This window comes from Ranitomeya imitator, chromosome 1 (genome assembly GCF_032444005.1).
Source record: "Ranitomeya imitator isolate aRanImi1 chromosome 1, aRanImi1.pri, whole genome shotgun sequence".
Lineage (NCBI taxonomy): Eukaryota > Metazoa > Chordata > Amphibia > Anura > Dendrobatidae > Ranitomeya > Ranitomeya imitator.
Window position 1 is genome coordinate 483,840,952 of NC_091282.1, and position 18,253 is coordinate 483,859,204.

At 45.7% G+C, this 18,253-nt stretch overlaps 1 long non-coding RNA gene across 1 annotated transcript in view; it reads left to right on the forward strand.

Moving 5' to 3' along the window:
• Window positions 1-9,731, forward strand: part of LOC138676411 (uncharacterized) — a 66,911-nt gene extending 57,180 nt beyond the window's left edge. Inside the window, exons 2-3 of the long non-coding RNA XR_011320783.1 lie at window positions 2,880-3,046; window positions 8,671-9,731. This is a non-coding gene — a long non-coding RNA (uncharacterized lncRNA). The remainder of the gene's footprint in view (window positions 1-2,879; window positions 3,047-8,670) is intronic.
• Window positions 9,732-18,253: the final 8,522 nt, after the last annotated feature.

Sequence of the window (18,253 nt, forward strand, 5' to 3'; positions counted from 1 at the left end):
CGGAGCTTTCTGGATAAGGTCTAAGGTAAGGCCGGATAACACGATATTAATGGCCCAGGAATTAGCAGTTATCTTCCTCCACTGATGACTAAACTGTAGTAATCTACCCCCTACTGGCAGGGAAGAACTAGCGGGATCTATCCACAGGTTTGTAGGGGCGTCTGTTAAATAGGTTCCCCTTCTGTCTAAAGATCCCTGGAATAACAGAGATTTCAAAGTCCTTTCTCTTGCCAAATGCCCTTCTGTAGGAGGGAATGAAAGGATTAGGAAACTCTTTTCCGCTCACCTGCTTTAGTCAGGATATCATCAAGCACAGTTCCAAAAAGGTACTCACCCTGACAGGGTATCGCACAGAGCTTGGACCTGGATTGGGCATCACCTTTCCAGTTTTTTTTAACCATAACGCTCTACGAGCTGTATTAGTTAGATTAGCTGTCCTGGCTGCCAAATGGAGTCTATAGGAGGCATCTGACAAAAATGCCGCAGCACCTTTGATCAAGGGAATAGTAGAGCCTAAGGCTACTTTCACACTGGCGTTTTTTTGAATACGTTGCAATGCGTCGTTTAGGGGAAAAAACGCATCCTGCAAAGTTGTTTGCAGGATGCGTTTTTGCCCCATAGAGTAACATTACCGACGCATTGCGACGTACTGACACACGTTGCAACCGTCATGCAACAGTTGCGCCGTGTTGTGGTGGACCGCCAGGAGCAAAAAACGCTAAATGTAACGTCTTTTGCTGCCGACCGCGCATGCGCGGCCGGAACTCCGCCCCCACCTCCCCGCACCTCACAATGGGGCAGCGGATGCGCCGGAGAAATGCATCCGCTACACCCGTTGTGCGGCGCATCAAACGCTAGCGTCGGAATCTCGGCCCGACGCACTGCGACGGGCCGAATCCGACGCTAGTCTGAAAGTAGCCTAATTTCTCTTTTGACATACCATTCTTTATATTCTGGTCCAGCTGATCCAGCCAAACTAGCATAGATCTGCCCGTACAGGTTCCTGAAATTGCTGGCTTAAATGTAGTAATGCAAGCTTCCAGGATCTTTTCAGAAGTGCATCTGATTTCCAATCCATAGGGTCAGACAGGGTCCCTGCCTCTTCTACAGGTAAGGAGGAGCGGCGAGAGGTAGAGGCCACAGCAGCGTCCACCTTAGGTATTTTAGCCAAAGTCGCTAGGCCCTCGTCAAACGGGTAGCGTCTTTTACAAGCTATGGCCACTAACCCTTTTTGCCCGTCTGTTCCAATCTCTTAACCAGATCTTTAACCCCTTAATCCCATATTACGTACTATCCCGTCGAGGTGACCTGGGACTTAATTCCCAGTGACGAGATAGTACGTCATATGCGATCGGCTGCGCTCATGGGGGGGAGCGCGGCCGAGTGTCAGCTGACACATTAACCCCCGGAACACTGCGATCAAACATATAGGGAAACATCGCGCAGGGAGGGGGCTCCCTGCGTGCTTCCCTGAGACCCTCGGAACAACGCGATGTGATTGCGTTGCTCCAAGGGTCTCCTACCTCCTTCTCCCTGCAGGCCCCGGATCCAAAATGGCCGCAGGGCTACATCCGGGTGCTGCTGATCTGACAGTGCTGTGCAAAGTGTCAGATCAGCAACCTGTCATTATAACATGATGCCCCCCCCGGGGAAATGTTATAAAGTTAAAAATAAAATAAAATTCCTAAATAAAAGAAAAAAAAAATATTGTTCCCATAAATACATTTCTTTATCTAAATAATAATAATAAAAAAAACCCAATAAAAGTACACATATTTAGTATCGCCGCGTCCGTAGCGACCCCACCTATAAAAAACTGTCCCGCTAGTTAACCCCTTCAGTGAACGCAGTAAAGGAAAAAAACCGAGGCAAAACAACGCTTTATCATACCGCTGAACAAAAAGTGGAATAACACGCGATCAAAAAGACAGATTTAAATAACCATGGTACCGCTGAAAACGTCATCTTTGTCGCGCAAAAAACGAGCCTCCATACAGCATCATCAGCGAAATAAAAAAAAAAAAAAAGTTATAGTCCTCAGAATAAAGCGATGCAAAAATAATTATTTTTTCTATAAAAGTTTTTATCGTATAAAAGCGCCAAAACATAATAAAAAGATATAAGTGAGGTATCGCTGTAATCATACTGACCCGAAGAATAAACCGGCTTTATCAATTTTACCAGACGTGGAACTGTATAAACGCCCTCAAAAAAAGAAATTCATGAATAGCTGGTTTTTGGTAATTCTGCCTCACAAAAATCAGAATAAAAAGCAATCAAAAAAATGTCACGCACCCAAAAATGCTTCCAATAAAAACATTAACTCGTCCCGCAAAAAACAAGACCTCACATGACTCTGTGGACCAAAGTATGGAAAAATTATAGCTCTCAAAATGTGGAGACGCAAAAACTTTTTTGCAATAAAAAGCGTCTTTTAGTCTGACGGCTGTCAATCATAAAAATCCGCTAAAAAAAACACACGCTATAAATAGTAAATCAAACCCCCCTTCATCACCCCCTTAGTTAGGGAAAAATAATAAAATTAATAAATTTATTTCCATTTTCCCATTAGGGTTAGGCCGGCGTCACACTCAGCGTAGGGAAATACAGTCCGTTTTTTACGGCCGTAATGCACAGAAAAAAATCCAGCAATCGTGATCCATATGTAATCCGTTGGCAAGGTGTGGTCGCATATTTTGCGCATGTAATGTTGTGCATGTAATCCGTAATGCGTTTTTTCCACGCAACCTGACAAAATGGACATTTAACGGTTTTGGAGCCTGAAATTAATTTAAATCAGCATCAGCAACCCTATTTAAGGCCTCTACAACAGGTGACACCCTCCCATATGGCCATTTTGTGGTTTTTGTCATTTTCAGATGCTCTATACAGCTCTGCGGGCACATCCTGATATGTTCCACCTATACTCTCGAATGACAATAGCAACATTTGATATCTTGTTGGAGACAGTACGCCCAGGACTCGCGTATCAGGACACCAGGATGCGAAAAAGCATATCCGCAGAGGAGCGTCTTCTTACCTTACGGTATGTACTGAACATCATCACATACTGTATGTTGATGTTTTTTTCTTCAGGGTTGTTTGCTGGCACCTATTTTAAAATATATGTGTTACTTAGGACAAAACCACAAAAACACCAAGGTTACTTACTGGTAGCCGGTTTTTCCGGAGCCCATGACAGCACACCTGAGAGAGGGATCCGCCCAGTCGGGACAGGAAACCTACCGAAACAAAAGGGCGGTACCTCTCCCTCGCTTCAGTTGGTTTTCAGAGCATGAGAGGCCTCCTTGGTTAGTACACATGGTAATCCATCACCACATTATAATAATAACAAAAAACACCCAACTAAAAGTGCGCACCAAAGGGTGACAAAAGAAGGGAGGGAATATACAGGTGCTGTCATGGGCTCCGGAAAAACCGGCTACCAGTAAGTAACCTTGGTGTTTTCCCGTCTCCCATGACAGCACACCTGAGAGATTTTTGGAGAAAGGAACACCTTAGGGAGGGACCACCGCTTGCAGCACCCTTCTACCAAAGGTAAGGTCAGTTGAGGAGGATAGATCTAGCCGGTAGTGTCTAAAGAAGGTAGACGGTGAGGACCAGGTAGCGGCCTTACAGATTTGATCAATCGATACCTCTGCTTTTTCTGCCCAGGAAGTAGCCACGGCTCTGGTGGAGTGAGCCTTGATGCCTTCAGGGATCGGGGCACCATGAGAAGCATAGGATAAGGAAATGGCCTCCCTAATCCACCTAGCAATAGTACCCTTGGATACCCCATATCCCTTCCTGCTACCCTGGAAAGCTATAAATAGTGATTGATCCTTCCTCCACTGACTAGTCAGATATATACTGTAAAATAGCTCTTCTTACGTCAAGCGTATGAAATTTCTCTTCCCCTGGGTTGTTAGGATTATTACAGAAAGAGGGCAACACAATTTCTTGACTCCTATGGAATTTAAGAACTACTTTCGGCAGATATGCCGGATCCGGTCTGAGCACTACTCTGTCATCAAATATCTGTGTGTAAGGAGGGGAGATGGACAGGGCTTGCAAGTCACTCACCCTACGGGCTGATGTCAACGCTACCAGAAGTACTGTCTTAAGTGTAAGTATTTTTATTGATGACACGTGCAAGGGTTCAAACGGAACACTAGTCAGAGCTTTTAACACCAGATTTAAATCCCATGGAGGAACCCTCTGAATTATCACTGGTCTAGACCTACTACACGATTTAATAAAGCGGGACACCCATCTATTGGAGGCCAGATTAGTTATACAAGGCTCCTAATGCCGACACTTGTACCTTGAGCGTATTAGTTGCTAATCCCAACTGCAACCCCGCCTGTAAAAATTCTAAAATAGTACCCACAGGAGCTTTGTCCCCCAAAGGTTGCCCTGAAAAATCTAGAAACTTTTTCCATGTCCTGCCATATATCCTTGATGTAACTGGTTTTCTACTTTTCAACAAGGTAGAGACAAGCCCTGGTGAAAACCCCTGCCTACTCAGTAATGCCCTCTCAAATTCCAGGCTGCAAGATGGAAGCCCTTCACTTGAGAGTGGCATATTGGACCCCGAGTAAGCAGGTCCGGAATTTCTGGCAGGATCCATGGATCGGTCACTGACATTTGTCTCAGGAGGGAGAACCAAGGTCTTTTTGGCCAGAATGGAGCAATCAAAATTACTCTCGCCTGCTCCATTCTGATTTTTCTCACTACCGTCGGAATCATCGCTATTCGTGGAAACACATATGCGAGACTGAAATTCCATTGTATGTGGAGGGCATCTACTGCAAAGGGTCTTTCTCTTGGGTCTAGTGAACAGAAGTTCTCTACCTTCCTGTTGTTTAGGGTGGCAAACAAATCTATCACAGGTAGGCCCCAAGCCTGCACTATCTGTTGAAACACTCGGGGATTCAAAGACCACTCTCCTTGTTTCAGTGTTTTGCGACTTAGGAAGTCTGCTTTCGTATTCTCGACTCCCTTTATATGGAGAGCCGAGAGGGAGAGTAGGTGGCGCTCCGCTAGTTGTAGGAGGACAGATGCTGACTTCATCAGGGAAGGGGATCTCGTCCCCCCTTGGTGGTTGATATATGCGACTACAGCGCGATTGTCTGACATGACCCTGGTGTGATGGCCCTGGAGGATGGGTAGGAAATGTTTCACAGCTTTTTCTACTGCCCATAACTCTCTTAGGTTTGACGCTTGTTGTGATTCCGATTGGGACCATGATCCCTGAACTGAGAGAGTCCCCAAATGAGCTCCCCATCCTGAACCGCTTGCATCTGTGGTTATGATTTGATCTACCGGAGTTATCCACTGGACCCCTGATATCAAATGGTCTCTTACCGCCCACCATTTTAGGGAATCTGTTACCTCTAACGAAAGGCGTAGTTTCCCCTCTAAATGCCCTTTTAACCACCTCTGGCTGACAGGACCTCCCATTGTAATTGTCTTAAATGGAACTGTGCCCATCTTACTGCCGGTATACATGAAGTCAGAGAACCCAACAGGGACATTGCCCTTCTCAATGTCATTACGGGGTGATGAATCGCTGACTCTACAAGATTTTGAATTTTGACCAGTTTGTTTTCTGGCAAAAGACAAAGCTGACGCCTGGAATCCAGGACTAAACCCAGAAAAGATTGCACTAGCTCCGGCGTCAACCTTGACTTGGCAAGATTTATTTTCCACCCCAACCGCTGTAGCGTTGATATGACTTGTTCTATTTGTGTTTGGCAATGTGTTGATGAGTTCCCTATTATGAGGAAGTCGTCCAGATACGGAACTATAACTACATTCTGAGAGCGGAGGAAGGACATGACCTCTGACATTAATTTTGTAAAAATTCTCGGCGCTATTGATAGGTCGAATCGTAGGGCAGCATACTGATAGTGCCTGAGACAGCCCTGTACATAAACCGCCACCCTTAGGTATTTTTGGTGGTCTTGATGAATTGGGACGTGGTAATAGGCGTCCTTCAGGTCTATGGCTGCCATGAAGCAACCTGGGAATAAGAGTTTTATGGCCGTAATTACTGACTCCATTTTGAAGGAGCAGTTTACTATTGACCGATTTAGATTTTTTAAATTGATAATAGTTCTCAGGGACCTGTCTGGTTTTCGTATGAGAAAAAGAGGAGAGTAAAAACCTTTTCCCTGCTCTTCCCCCGGGACCTCCACAAGAACCCGTTTTGATACGAGCTCCAGTACCTCTGCCTCCAAGGCTAGCTGCTCCTCTGGAGTCTTTCTTTGGGGCGTTAAAACAAAAGTTTGTCGCGGTGGAAAAACAAAATCTATTCTTAGGCCGTGTTCGATGACCTTTAGAGTCCAATGACTGGGGGAGATGTCTACCCAGGCTGGGAGAAAAGATGAAAGCCTTCCCCCCACTGGCCTGGCGTCATTGGGAGGGCTTTTTCGCCGATGTTGAGGGACCTTTAAACATGTATCCAGATCCCCTTCTGTCTCTGGAGTCCCAATTCCTTCTATCTCCCGGGGGGCGGCCTCTACTAAATTTGCCCCTCCGAAAATAAGGCCTTCTAAAGTCCACAGGAAAACGAGGGAATCCCTTTTTCCTATCTCCTGCTTGCTCTAAAATGTCTTCCAATTTTTGACCGAAGAGGAAATGGCCGTCACATGGTATAGAACAAAGTCTATTTTTTGAAGGTAGATCCCCGGGCATCCCTTCAACCAGAGAGCACGTCTAGCTGCATTGGATAAACTTGCAGCCCTAGCTGCCAGTCTTACAGAGTCTGCAGAGGAATCCGCTACGAAGGCAGCTGCACCTTTAGCCAAAGTTACATTGGTTAGAATTTCATCTCTCGGGGCTTTAGACTTCAGTTGCTCCTCTATCTGCTGCAGCCAGACAATAAGGGAGCGAGAGACACAGGTTCCAGCGATTGCTGGTTTCAAGCCCCCTGCGGTTGCTTCCCAGGTGTGTCTTAGGAACCCATCCACTTTTTTATCTAAAGGATCCCTTAATACGCCAGAATCTTCTAAGGGAAGGGATAATTTTTTAGACGATCTAGCCACCGCACCATCGATTTTCGGAACCTTATCCCAAGTCTCTGAATCTTTATCCTCAAAGGGGTAACGTCTTTTAGAAGCCGAGGGAAGATTACCCGATTTTTCTGGTTTCCTCCACTCTTTTTCTATAAGGGCTTTTATTCTGGAATTGACTGGGAAGGTGCGTTTTTTCTTTTCCTCTAAACCCCCAAACATTATGTCCTCCAGGGATTTGGCCGCTTTCTCATCTTTAAGGCCCATTGAAGCTCTAACGGCTTTTACTAGCTTGTCCGTGTTCTCAGTAAGAAAGCACGGACGGCCCCCAACATCACTATCAGAAGAGGAGCCAGAGGACTTAGGAGAAGAGGAGCAGGGAGATAACAGTTCCTCCTGACCTTCCTCATCAGAAGGAGATACCTCAGAACCCGAAACTGGTTCAGGGTGCTTACTACCCTTTTTCTTAAGGGCTGCTTTAACAGAGTCTTGTACTTCGGCTCTGATTATTGCTCTAAGACTAGAGGCAAAGTCAGGGGTCTCTTCCTGGATAGTCTTTTGAATACAATCTATACAAAGACTTTTCTGCCACTGAACTGCCAATGGGACATTACAGAGGGCACATTCTTTATTCTTTGTCTTGGAACTAGCCTTCCTCGGCGCCGGATTCCGAGGCGGACTGGGAGCACGGGGAACATTCCTCCTGGATGTCGAAGAGTCCTGAGACGTCCGACTAGGATGATTGCTGCTCCTTCCACTTGAGCGGCTATTCTTCTTAGGATGATGACGAGCAGATGTGTCGCCTGATAAGGGCTCTTGCTGCTGCTGCTGTAATAGCTGCTGCTGCTGCTCCATACCCTCCATCTCTGGAAACTGTATGGGAATGAGCAGCGATCTATTGCAGCCACCCCCTTAATAAGGGGTCGTTCCACAGCGCTCCCCGCGTCTTTCGGTAACAATTCTTGCTCCTCTCCCCCTCCAGAACACCGCCGGAGAGCTCACATAATTACCGGCGTTTCAATCCATGGGCGCCGCCATCTTGGATCCGGCGCGCCTCTCTGACGTCACGCAGGCACGCCCATACCCAGCGTGCTCTGCACTGAACGCCAGCCGCGCACCCGGAAGTCGCTCCAGCAGAGGGGGAGAGAGCGGCGTGGCAGCCGCAGAATGGCTCCAGAGATCCGGACTGCGCTGGACCGACGCCTGCACGTGCGCAAGAGCCCGAAGGATCTGCGGACGGCGCTACCAGCGTCCCGAAGGCCGACATACAGGCGTCCTGCCTGCTCTTCAAGTGCCGGGACGGGAGTGGGTAAGTGGATCTTCTATCAACGAAAAAATAAAAACAAAAAAGTACCGCCGTGGTTCAGCACAAGGGTTCCCGTCAGGACAGGAAACCCAACTGAAGCGAGGGAGAGGTACCGCCCTTTTGTTTCGGTAGGTTTCCTGTCCCGACTGGGCGGATCCCTCTCTCAGGTGTGCTGTCATGGGAGACGGGAAAACATGTATTTTTAATTTTCTACGTATGTACCCTAGGTAGATAGCGATTAATTTAATTGATATTCCTGTGTTTTTTAGTAAACAACATACTTGCGCTTTGTCATGTTTTGTCCAAACTATTGTTACCTAACTAATATGATTTGTTGTGTCCTTTCAGCTTCCTGTCAACTGGATTGTCTTATGCGGGACTACACCTGGAATTTCTCATTGCCAGAAATCGTGGAGAGACCATTGTGCACTCAACATATAGTGAAATATGGGAGAAACTACATGAACTTGTCATGCCTGAGCCAAAAATGGCCGTGGGTTCAATGACACTTGTGACTTCTCACACTGCATTGGAGCCGTGGATGGGAAACATATCAGGGTGCGTAAGCCGCCGAAGTCTGGCTCCCAATTCTACAATTATAAGCAGTTTTTCTCTGTAGTTCTGTTAGCTGTAGTTGACAGGAACTACAGGTTTATAATTGTAGACAATGGGGCCTATGGGCGAACAGGAGACTCAGGGTTGTTCAATTCGTCCATTATGGGTCGGCGGCTACGTGAAAACCCGTTAGACCTCCCACCACCACAACAACTCCCAGGCTCCAATGCTGAAGCAGTGCCATATGTTCTTGTGGGAGATGAGGCCTTCCAATTGACAAGGAATGTCATGAGGCCTTATCCCAGGCGCAACCTGGATCACCGGCGGCATGTTTTTAATTTGAGGCTTTCCAGGGCGCGTAGACTGGTGGAGTGTGCCTTTGGGATTCTGTGTGCCAAATGGTGTCTCCTCCAGTCTGCCATTCAGCTGTGTGAGGCTACTATTAATGAAGTGATTAAGGCTTGTGTATTGCACAATTTTACTAGACTTCATGATTGCCCGTCATCTGTTATTGGTGAAGAAATGTTGCCCAATGTGAGTAGGCCTACACCACATTGCTCTCCTCTGTGCCATATCCTTTCTGGAATAAAAGTGAGATATTTTCACAAATTATTTTGTTTCTCCTCAGGGTGCTACTCCCTGGCAAGATTATGCAGTTTATAAGTTGTGATTTCCTTATTCTCAAAATATATCATAACCATAAAATATTTTATGCCTACAGAAACTGTACTCTGTGTGTTGTACTTACTTAATTACCAGATGTTTAAGAAAAGAGCATATGTGTGTGATGTAATAATGATTGGTCCACAAACATCAATTGGCTTTTGACAACATTTTTTACTTATAATAAAAAACCTTTTGTTGTAAACTTTAAACCATATTTGTTTCATATGTTTGTTTTTTTTTGTAAACCACAACAGAACAAAGTGCAATTACAGCACAAAGTTAACCAAAACATGGTTAGGCGGAATAAATATAAACAAAAATTACTTTGGGTTAGATTTCTGTACGTTGGTGTGTGTGATGGCGGCAGCTCAGGTGGCCTTTGTTGGGCCAATTGTCCTTCACCCTGTGTGAATGCTGTGTGTGGCGGATCCAAATACAGGCCTTGATCATATTGGCCAGTTGGGTATTGGCCATAAGGGATTTGTCTCTGGCCCTCATGCTGCTGAACATATTGGCTGGACTCATATCCAACCCCAATATGGCCATGTCGTCCAAACCCAGGTTGGGGCCAGCCTACAGCACTGGGTCTGGAAAAGTGGGCATATTGGGAAGGTTGGTTGTAGGCTGCCATATGGTACGGTGCTGGCCTTGGTTGATTTTGGGCGGGGAGGGGTTGAGGTGTAGGCACACGTGGAGGAGGTGCTTCAAATCCTGATTGACCATGCACCTGTTGAGTTCGTGGAAGGCGCAAGAGGTTATGTGGTGAAAGCTGCCTTCTCAATAAATTCCAAAACCTCATAGGGGTCATTTGGGAAGGTGCATAAATCAATCAGGATTTGAATACACCCTCTCACACATAGCCTCACCTCATGGGGAAGGGGACGAAGGTACCGGGCCAGGCTGCGAGCAAAGGCCTCCACACCATCATCCGTAGCTGCCCTGGCCAAATAATTGAGAACCCCAGCGTCCACATACCTCCTACTGTCTTGCAGCTCTCTCCTTCTGCGGCCTTTACGTAAAGGCCCAGCTGCCTGTGGGGAGGACACCAGTGGGACAGTAGGGCTGCTGCTGTGTCCATGCTCTTCCTGGCTTACAGGATCAGGTGCTGCTGAGGGTGGTGGTGCTGCATCTTGGACACTTGTTGCTGTCTCCTGGGATGCAGAAGCCGATGGTCCAGGAAGGATGGAGGTAGAAGAGGAGAAAGATGGGCCTGCCACCTCTTCTTCTACACCAACCGGATCTATGACAACCTCCAAGTCAGAGCCGGTCTCCCTCTCAGTGAGGTTGGACTGTGTTCTGTTATGAAAAAAATAAAATAACCCTAATAGTTGAGTCAATTGCTAACATAAGTTTATTATACATCTGTTAAATAAATAGGGCAGCACACTGTAGCGCCAAAACATGTAAACTTGAAAAAACGAAATTTGAACTGCATTACTGCACTAGAAATATGAAAAATGAGAGCTTTTAGCGCACAAAAATGGCCAATTTTATGTGTACCTCGTAGCCACGTTAAGGCATCTCTCTTATACGAGGTCCTAAGTTTGACCTACCTCACTGAGAATAAACGTCTCCATCTGAATGGGTACATGCAAAAACCTCTTCTTGGACTCAAATTCTCTCTATATGTGGAGGGGTATTGGACCTACTATAATTAAAACACCTGAAGCTAGGAGGCGGGGAGTGCACGATCAGAAGGCTAGAGAATACATTTCAAAAACCTGACCTGCACATCCAAACAGACTGAGTGTGAACAGGTGCTGAACCCAGAGTCGCCAACTCGTATATAGTTATTTATTTAACTATATACGAGTTGGCGACTCTGGGTTCAGCACCTGTTCACACTCAGTCTATGTTTGGATGTGCAGGTCAGGTTTTTGAAATGTATTCTCTAGCCTTCTGATCGTGCACTCCCCGCCTCCTAGCTTCAGGTGTTTTAATTATAGTAGGTCCAATACCCCTCCACATAGAGAGAGAATTTGAGTCCAAGAAGAGGTTTTTGCATGTACCCATTCAGATGGAGACGTTTATTCTCAGTGAGGTAGGTCAAACTTAGGACCTCGTATAAGAGAGATGCCTTAACGTGGCTACGAGGTACACATAAAATTGGCCATTTTTGTGCGCTAAAAGCTCTCATTTTTCATATTTCTAGTGCAGTAATGCAGTTCAAATTTCGTTTTTTCAAGTTTACATGTTTTGGCGCTGCAGTGTGCTGCCCTATTTATTTAACTATATACGAGTTGGCGACTCTGGGTTCAGCACCTGTTCACACTCAGTCTATGTTTGGATGTGCAGGTCAGGTTTTTGAAATGTATTATACATCTGTGACCTTGTCTCCCGGTACTTACCTACACGTAACCTACGATCCTCACAAGACCTCCTTCTCTACTCCCCTCTTATGTCCTCTTCCCACAATCGTATACAAGATTTATCTTGCGTATCACCCCTACTCTGGAACCCTCTACCACAACACATCAGACTCTCACCTACCATCGAAACCTTCAAAAAGAGCCTGAAGACCCACCTCTTCCGACAAGCCTATAACCTGCAGTAACCACTGATCGACCAAACCGCTGCACAACCAGCTCTACCCTTGCCTACTGTATTGTCACCCATCCCTTGTTGATTGTGAGCCTTCGCTGGCAGGGTCCTCTCTCCTCTTGTACCAGTTATGACTTCTATTGTTTAAGATTATTGTACTTGTTTTTATTATGTATACCCCTCCTTACATGTAAAGCGCCATGGAATAAATAGCACTATAACAATATAAAATAATAATAAATAATAATAGTGTTGTGATGTTTTTACTTACGGTCTTAGATCTATACTGGGATCCAAAAAGGAAAGCCGATCATAGTATACGGTACATACTTTCATTTTTTGGTTGGAGCTGCTGACCCACTTCTTTCTCGCTGCTACCTTTCCCGGCGATATTGGTCCCTGATGCTGCGCCATCGTGTCATAACATCTTCCACTGCAATGACATGGTAACAAAAATTCTATAAGCTCATTCTGCACATTGCTTAAAACAGTTGGCATTGATTGATCATATTTTAACGATGCTAATAAAATGCCTTCTTAAATGAATTTCCTAAAGTTTAAATTGATGAAAACAACAAACACATTCTACACAATGAAATGAAACACCACAAGGACAGGGTCCACTCCCCTCTGTACCAGTCTGGCGTTCCCAAAAATAGTACCCAACGCAACATCTATATTACCTATGTACGTAAACCCTTTCTCATGTTCAGCATCTTTGTTTTTGCTCAAAAATCCAAAAAAAAAAACAAAACCCAGACTAAGCCAAAAAAATAATCTGCATGAAATCATGTAGGTAAAGCATTTTTCAAGGTTAATTAATGTCGCAACATGAGTGTACTTACAAAGTTGTGTCAGCTCCGCACGTGTGCGTTGGGCATAATCTGGGAATAGGATCCCACAGATGGTCCTCCAAGCTGCCCCTTTCCTGGCCCGGTTGGAATAGTTTGGATCCCACTGGTCCCAGATTTCAGGCCTTTCTTGGACCAGGATGAGGAGCATATCCACATTAATGATGGATGCCATGCTGCTTGCAACGTCCGTAAAACTCGCTAGTGTGACGCCGGCCTTAGGGTTGGGGCTAGGGGTAGGGCTAGGGTTTCAGTTAGAATTGGGGGTTTCCACTGTTTAGGCACATCAGGGGCTCTCCAAATGCGACATGGCGTCCGATCTCAATTCCAGCCAATTCTGTTTTGAAAAAGTAAAAACAGTGGTCCTTCCCTTCCATGCGCCCAAACAGGGGTTTACCCCAACATATGGGGTATCAGTGTACTCAGGACAAATTGGACAACCTTTGGGGTCCAATTTCTCTTGTTACCCTTGGGAAAATAAAAGTTTGGGGGCTAAAAAAAAAAAAAACATTTGAGGGAAAAAAATGATTTTTTATCTTCACGGCTCTGCATTATAAACTGTAGTGAAACACTTGGGGGTTCAAAGTTCTCACAACACATCTAGATAAGTTCCTTGAGGGGGTCTAGTTTCTAATATGTGGTCACTTGTTTTTTTTTTTTTTTTTTACTGTTTAGGTCCATTAGGGGCTCTGCAAACGCAATGTGATGCCTGCAGACCAATCCATCCAAGTCTGCATTCCAAGTGGCGCTAATTCCCTTCCGAGCTCTGCCATGCGCCCAAACGGTGGTTCCCCCCCATATATGGGGTATTAGGGTACTCAGGATAAATTGGACAACAACTTTTGGGGTCCAATTTCTCCTGTTACCCTTGGAAAAATACAAAACTGGGGGCTAATATATTATTTTTGTGGGAAAAAAAAATATTTATTTTCACGGCTCTGCGTTATAAACTGTAGTGAAATATTTGGGGGGTTCAAAGCTCTCTGTCATGATCCCAATGGCAGGGGATCACTAAAGGACAAGCACAGATACAAACAAGCTCTAGGGCGATGGAACCTGAGCTGACCGCGACCCTGAACCTAACACACAAATAAAAGTAGCCGGGGAACGTGCCTACGATGATCCTAGACGTCTCGCTCCAGCCGAAGATCTAACTTCCCCTATTAGAAGAAACACAGACCTCTCCTGCCTCCAGAGAAATACCCCACAGAAACAGCAGCCCCCCCACATATAATGACGGTGAAATGAGAGGAAAGCACATACGCAGTATGAAAACAGTTTCAGCAAAATGAGGCCCGCTAAAGCTAGATAGCAGAGGATACAAAAGTGAACTGCGCGGTCAGCGAAAAACCCTTCAAAAAACCATCCTGAAATTACTTGAACTCATGTGCCAACTCATGGTACATGAGGAGCAATTTCAGCCCACTAGAGCAACCATCAGCAAAGAATCACATATCTGCAGGCTGGACTAAAAAACCAAATAAAGCAAAACACCAAAACAGGAAAATCCAAACTTAGCTTGACCAGAAGGTTCTAGGAGCAGGGAGCAGAGGTAACAAGACACACTGGATACATTGATAACCGGCGAGGAAATGCCAGCAAAGCCAGGTTAAATAGGAAACTCCCATATCCTGATGGAACAGGTGGAACCCAGAGACCCAGGAAAGACAAGTCACCCAGTACCATCAGTAACCACCAGAGGGAGCCCAAAAACAGAACTCACAACAGTATCCCCCCCTTGAGGAGGGGTCGCCGAACCCTCACGAGAACCACCAGGGCGACCAGGATGAGCCCTATGAAAAGCGCGAACCAAATCATCAGCATGAACATCCGAGGCAACCACCCAAGAATTATCCTCCTGACCATAACCCTTCCACTTGACCAAATACTGGAGTTTCCGTCTGGAAACACGAGAATCCAAGATCTTCTCCACAACATACTCCAATTCTCCCTCCACCAGCACTGGAGCAGGAGGCTCAAGCGAAGGAACAACAGGTACCTCATACTTCCGCAACAACGACCGATGGAACACATTATGAATAGCAAACGATGCCGGGAGATCCAAACGAAACGACACAGGGTTAAGAATTTCCAAGAACCTATAGGGACCGATGAACCGAGGCTTGAACTTAGGAGAAGAGACCTTCATAGGAACAAAACGAGAAGACAACCACACCAAGTCCCCAACAAGAAGTCGAGGACCCACGCGGCGACGGCGATTAGCAAACTGCTGAGCCTTCTCCTGGGACAACTTCAAATTGTCCACCACATGACTCCAAATCCGATGCAACCTATCCACCACCATGTCCACTCCAGGACAATCAGAAGGTTCCACCTGACCAGAGGAAAAACGAGGATGAAACCCCGAATTACAAAAGAAAGGAGTAACCAAGGTAGCAGAACTAGCCCGATTATTAAGGGCAAACTCGGCCAGCGGCAAAAAGGTAACCCAGTCATCCTGATCAGCAGAAACAAAACACCTTAAATAAGTTTCCAAGGTCTGATTAGTTCGTTCAGTCTGGCCATTCTTCTGAGGATGGAATGCAGACGAAAAGGACAAATCAATGCCCATCTTAGCACAGAACGTCCGCCAAAATCTAGACACAAACTGGGATCCCCTGTCAGAAACGATGTTCTCAGGAATCCCATGCAAACGAACCACATTCTGAAAAAACAGAGGGACCAACTCAGAGGAGGAAGGCAACTTAGGCAAGGGTACCAGATGAACCATTTTAGAAAAACGATCACACACAACCCAGATGACGGACATTTTTTGAGAGACCGGGAGATCCGAAATAAAGTCCATGGAAATGTGCGTCCAAGGCCTCTTCGGGATAGGCAAAGGTGACAACAATCCACTGGCCCGAGAACAGCAAGGCTTAGCCCGAGCACAAACCTCACAAGACTGCACAAAAGAACGCACATCCCTCGACAAGGAAGGCCACCAAAAAGACCTGGCCACCAAGTCTCTAGTACCAAATATTCCAGGATGACCTGCCAACGCAGAAGAATGGACCTCGGAGATGACTCTACTGGTCCAATTATCTGGAACAAACAGTCTCTCAGGCGGACAACGATCAGGTTTACCCGCCTGAAACTCCTGCAAAGCATGTCGCAAGTCTGGGGAGACAGCAGACAAAATCACCCCATCCCTAAGGATACCAGAGGGCTCAGAATTTCCAAGGGAGTCAGGCACAAAACTCCTAGAAAGAGCATCCGCCTTCACATTCTTTGAACCTGGCAGGTATGAAACCACAAAATTGAAACGAGAGAAAAACAGTGACCAACGAGCCTGTCTAGGATTCAGACGCCTGGCAGACTCAAGGTAAATCAAATTTTTGTGATCAGTCAAGACCACCACACGATGTCTAGCACCCTCTAGCCAATGACGCCACTCCTCAAATGCCCACTTCATGGCCAAAAGTTCCCGATTACCAACATCATAATTCCGCTCAGCCGGTGAAAACTTTCTAGAAAAAAAATGCGCATGGCTTCATCACTGAGCCATCGGAGCTTCTCTGTGACAAAACCGCCCCCGCTCCAATCTCGGAAGCATCAACCTCAACCTGAAAAGGGAGCGAAACATCTGGCTGACGCAAGACAGGAGCAGAAGAAAACCGGCGCTTAAGTTCCTGAAAGGCCTCCACAGCCGCAGGAGACCAATTAGCAACATCAGCACCCTTCTTAGTCAAATCCGTCAAAGGCTTAACAACACTAGAAAAATTAGTTATAAAACGACGATAGAAATTAGCAAAGCCCAAGAACTTCTGTAGACTCTTAAGAGATGTAGGCTGCGTCCAGTCACAAATAGCCTGAACCTTGACGGGATCCATCTCAATAGTAGAAGGGGAAAAAATATACCCCAAGAAAGAAATCTTCTGGACTCCAAAGAGACACTTTGAGCCTTTTAGAAACAAGGAATTGGCCCGCAGGACCTGAAACACCTTCCTGACCTGCTGAACATGAGACTCCCAGTCATCAGAAAAAACCAAAATATCATCCAAATACACAATCATAAATTTATCCAGATATTCACGGAAAATATCGTGCATAAAGGACTGGAAGACTGAAGGAGCATTAGAAAGTCCGAAAGGCATTACCAAATACTCAAAATGGCCCTCAGGCGTATTAAATGCGGTTTTCCACTCATCACCTTGCTTTATTCGTATAAGATTATACGCACCCCGAAGATCAATCTTAGTGAACCATTTAGCCCCCTTAATGCGAGCAAACAAATCAGTCAACAATGGCAAATGATACTGATATTTTACGGTAATCTTATTCAAAAGACGATAATCTATACAAGGCCTCAAGGAACCATCTTTTTTGGCCACGAAAAAAAAACCTGCTCCCAAAGGGGACAAAGATGGACGGATATGTCCCTTTTCCAAGGACTCCTTAACATAATCCCGCATAGCAGTATGCTCTGGCACTGACAGATTGAACAAACGACCTTTAGGAAATTTACTGCCTGGAATTAAATTTATAGCACAATCGCAATCCCTGTGAGGAGGAAGCGAACTGAGGTTAGGCTCCTCAAAAACATCCCGATAGACAAAAACACAGGAATCTCAGAAGGAGTAGATGAAGCGATAGAAATCGGAGGTGCATCATCATGAACCCCCTGACAACCCCAGCTTAACACAGACATCGATTTCCAGTCAAGGACTGGATTATGAGTTTGTAACCATGGCAGACCAAGCACTAGGACATCATGCAAATTATACAGTACCAGGAAGCGAATCACCTCCTGATGAACAGGAGTCATACGCATGGTCACTTGTGTCCAGTACTGAGGTTTATTCATAGCCAAAGGTGTAGAGTCAATTCCCTTCAAAGGAATAGGGACTTCCAGAGGCTCCAGACTAAACCCACAGCGATTGGCAAATGACCAATCCATAAGACTCAGGGCAGCGCCTGAATCCACATAGGCATCGACGGAAATGGATGATAATGAACAAATCAGAGTCACAGACAGAATGAACTTAGACTGTAAAGTACTAATGGCAACAGACTTATCAACCTTTTTTGTGCGTTTAGAGCATGCTGATATAACATGAGCTGAATCACCACAATAAAAGCACAACCTTTTTTTCCGCCTATAATTTTGCCGTTCACTTCTGGACTGAATTCTATCACATTGCATTATCTCAGGTGACGGTTCAGACGACACCGCCAAATGATGCACAGGTTTGCGCTCCCGTAAACGCCGATCAATCTGAATAGCCATAGTCATAGACTCATTCAGACCAGTAGGCGCAGGGAACCCCACCATAACATCTTTAATGGCCTCAGAAAGGCCATCTCTGAACTTTGCA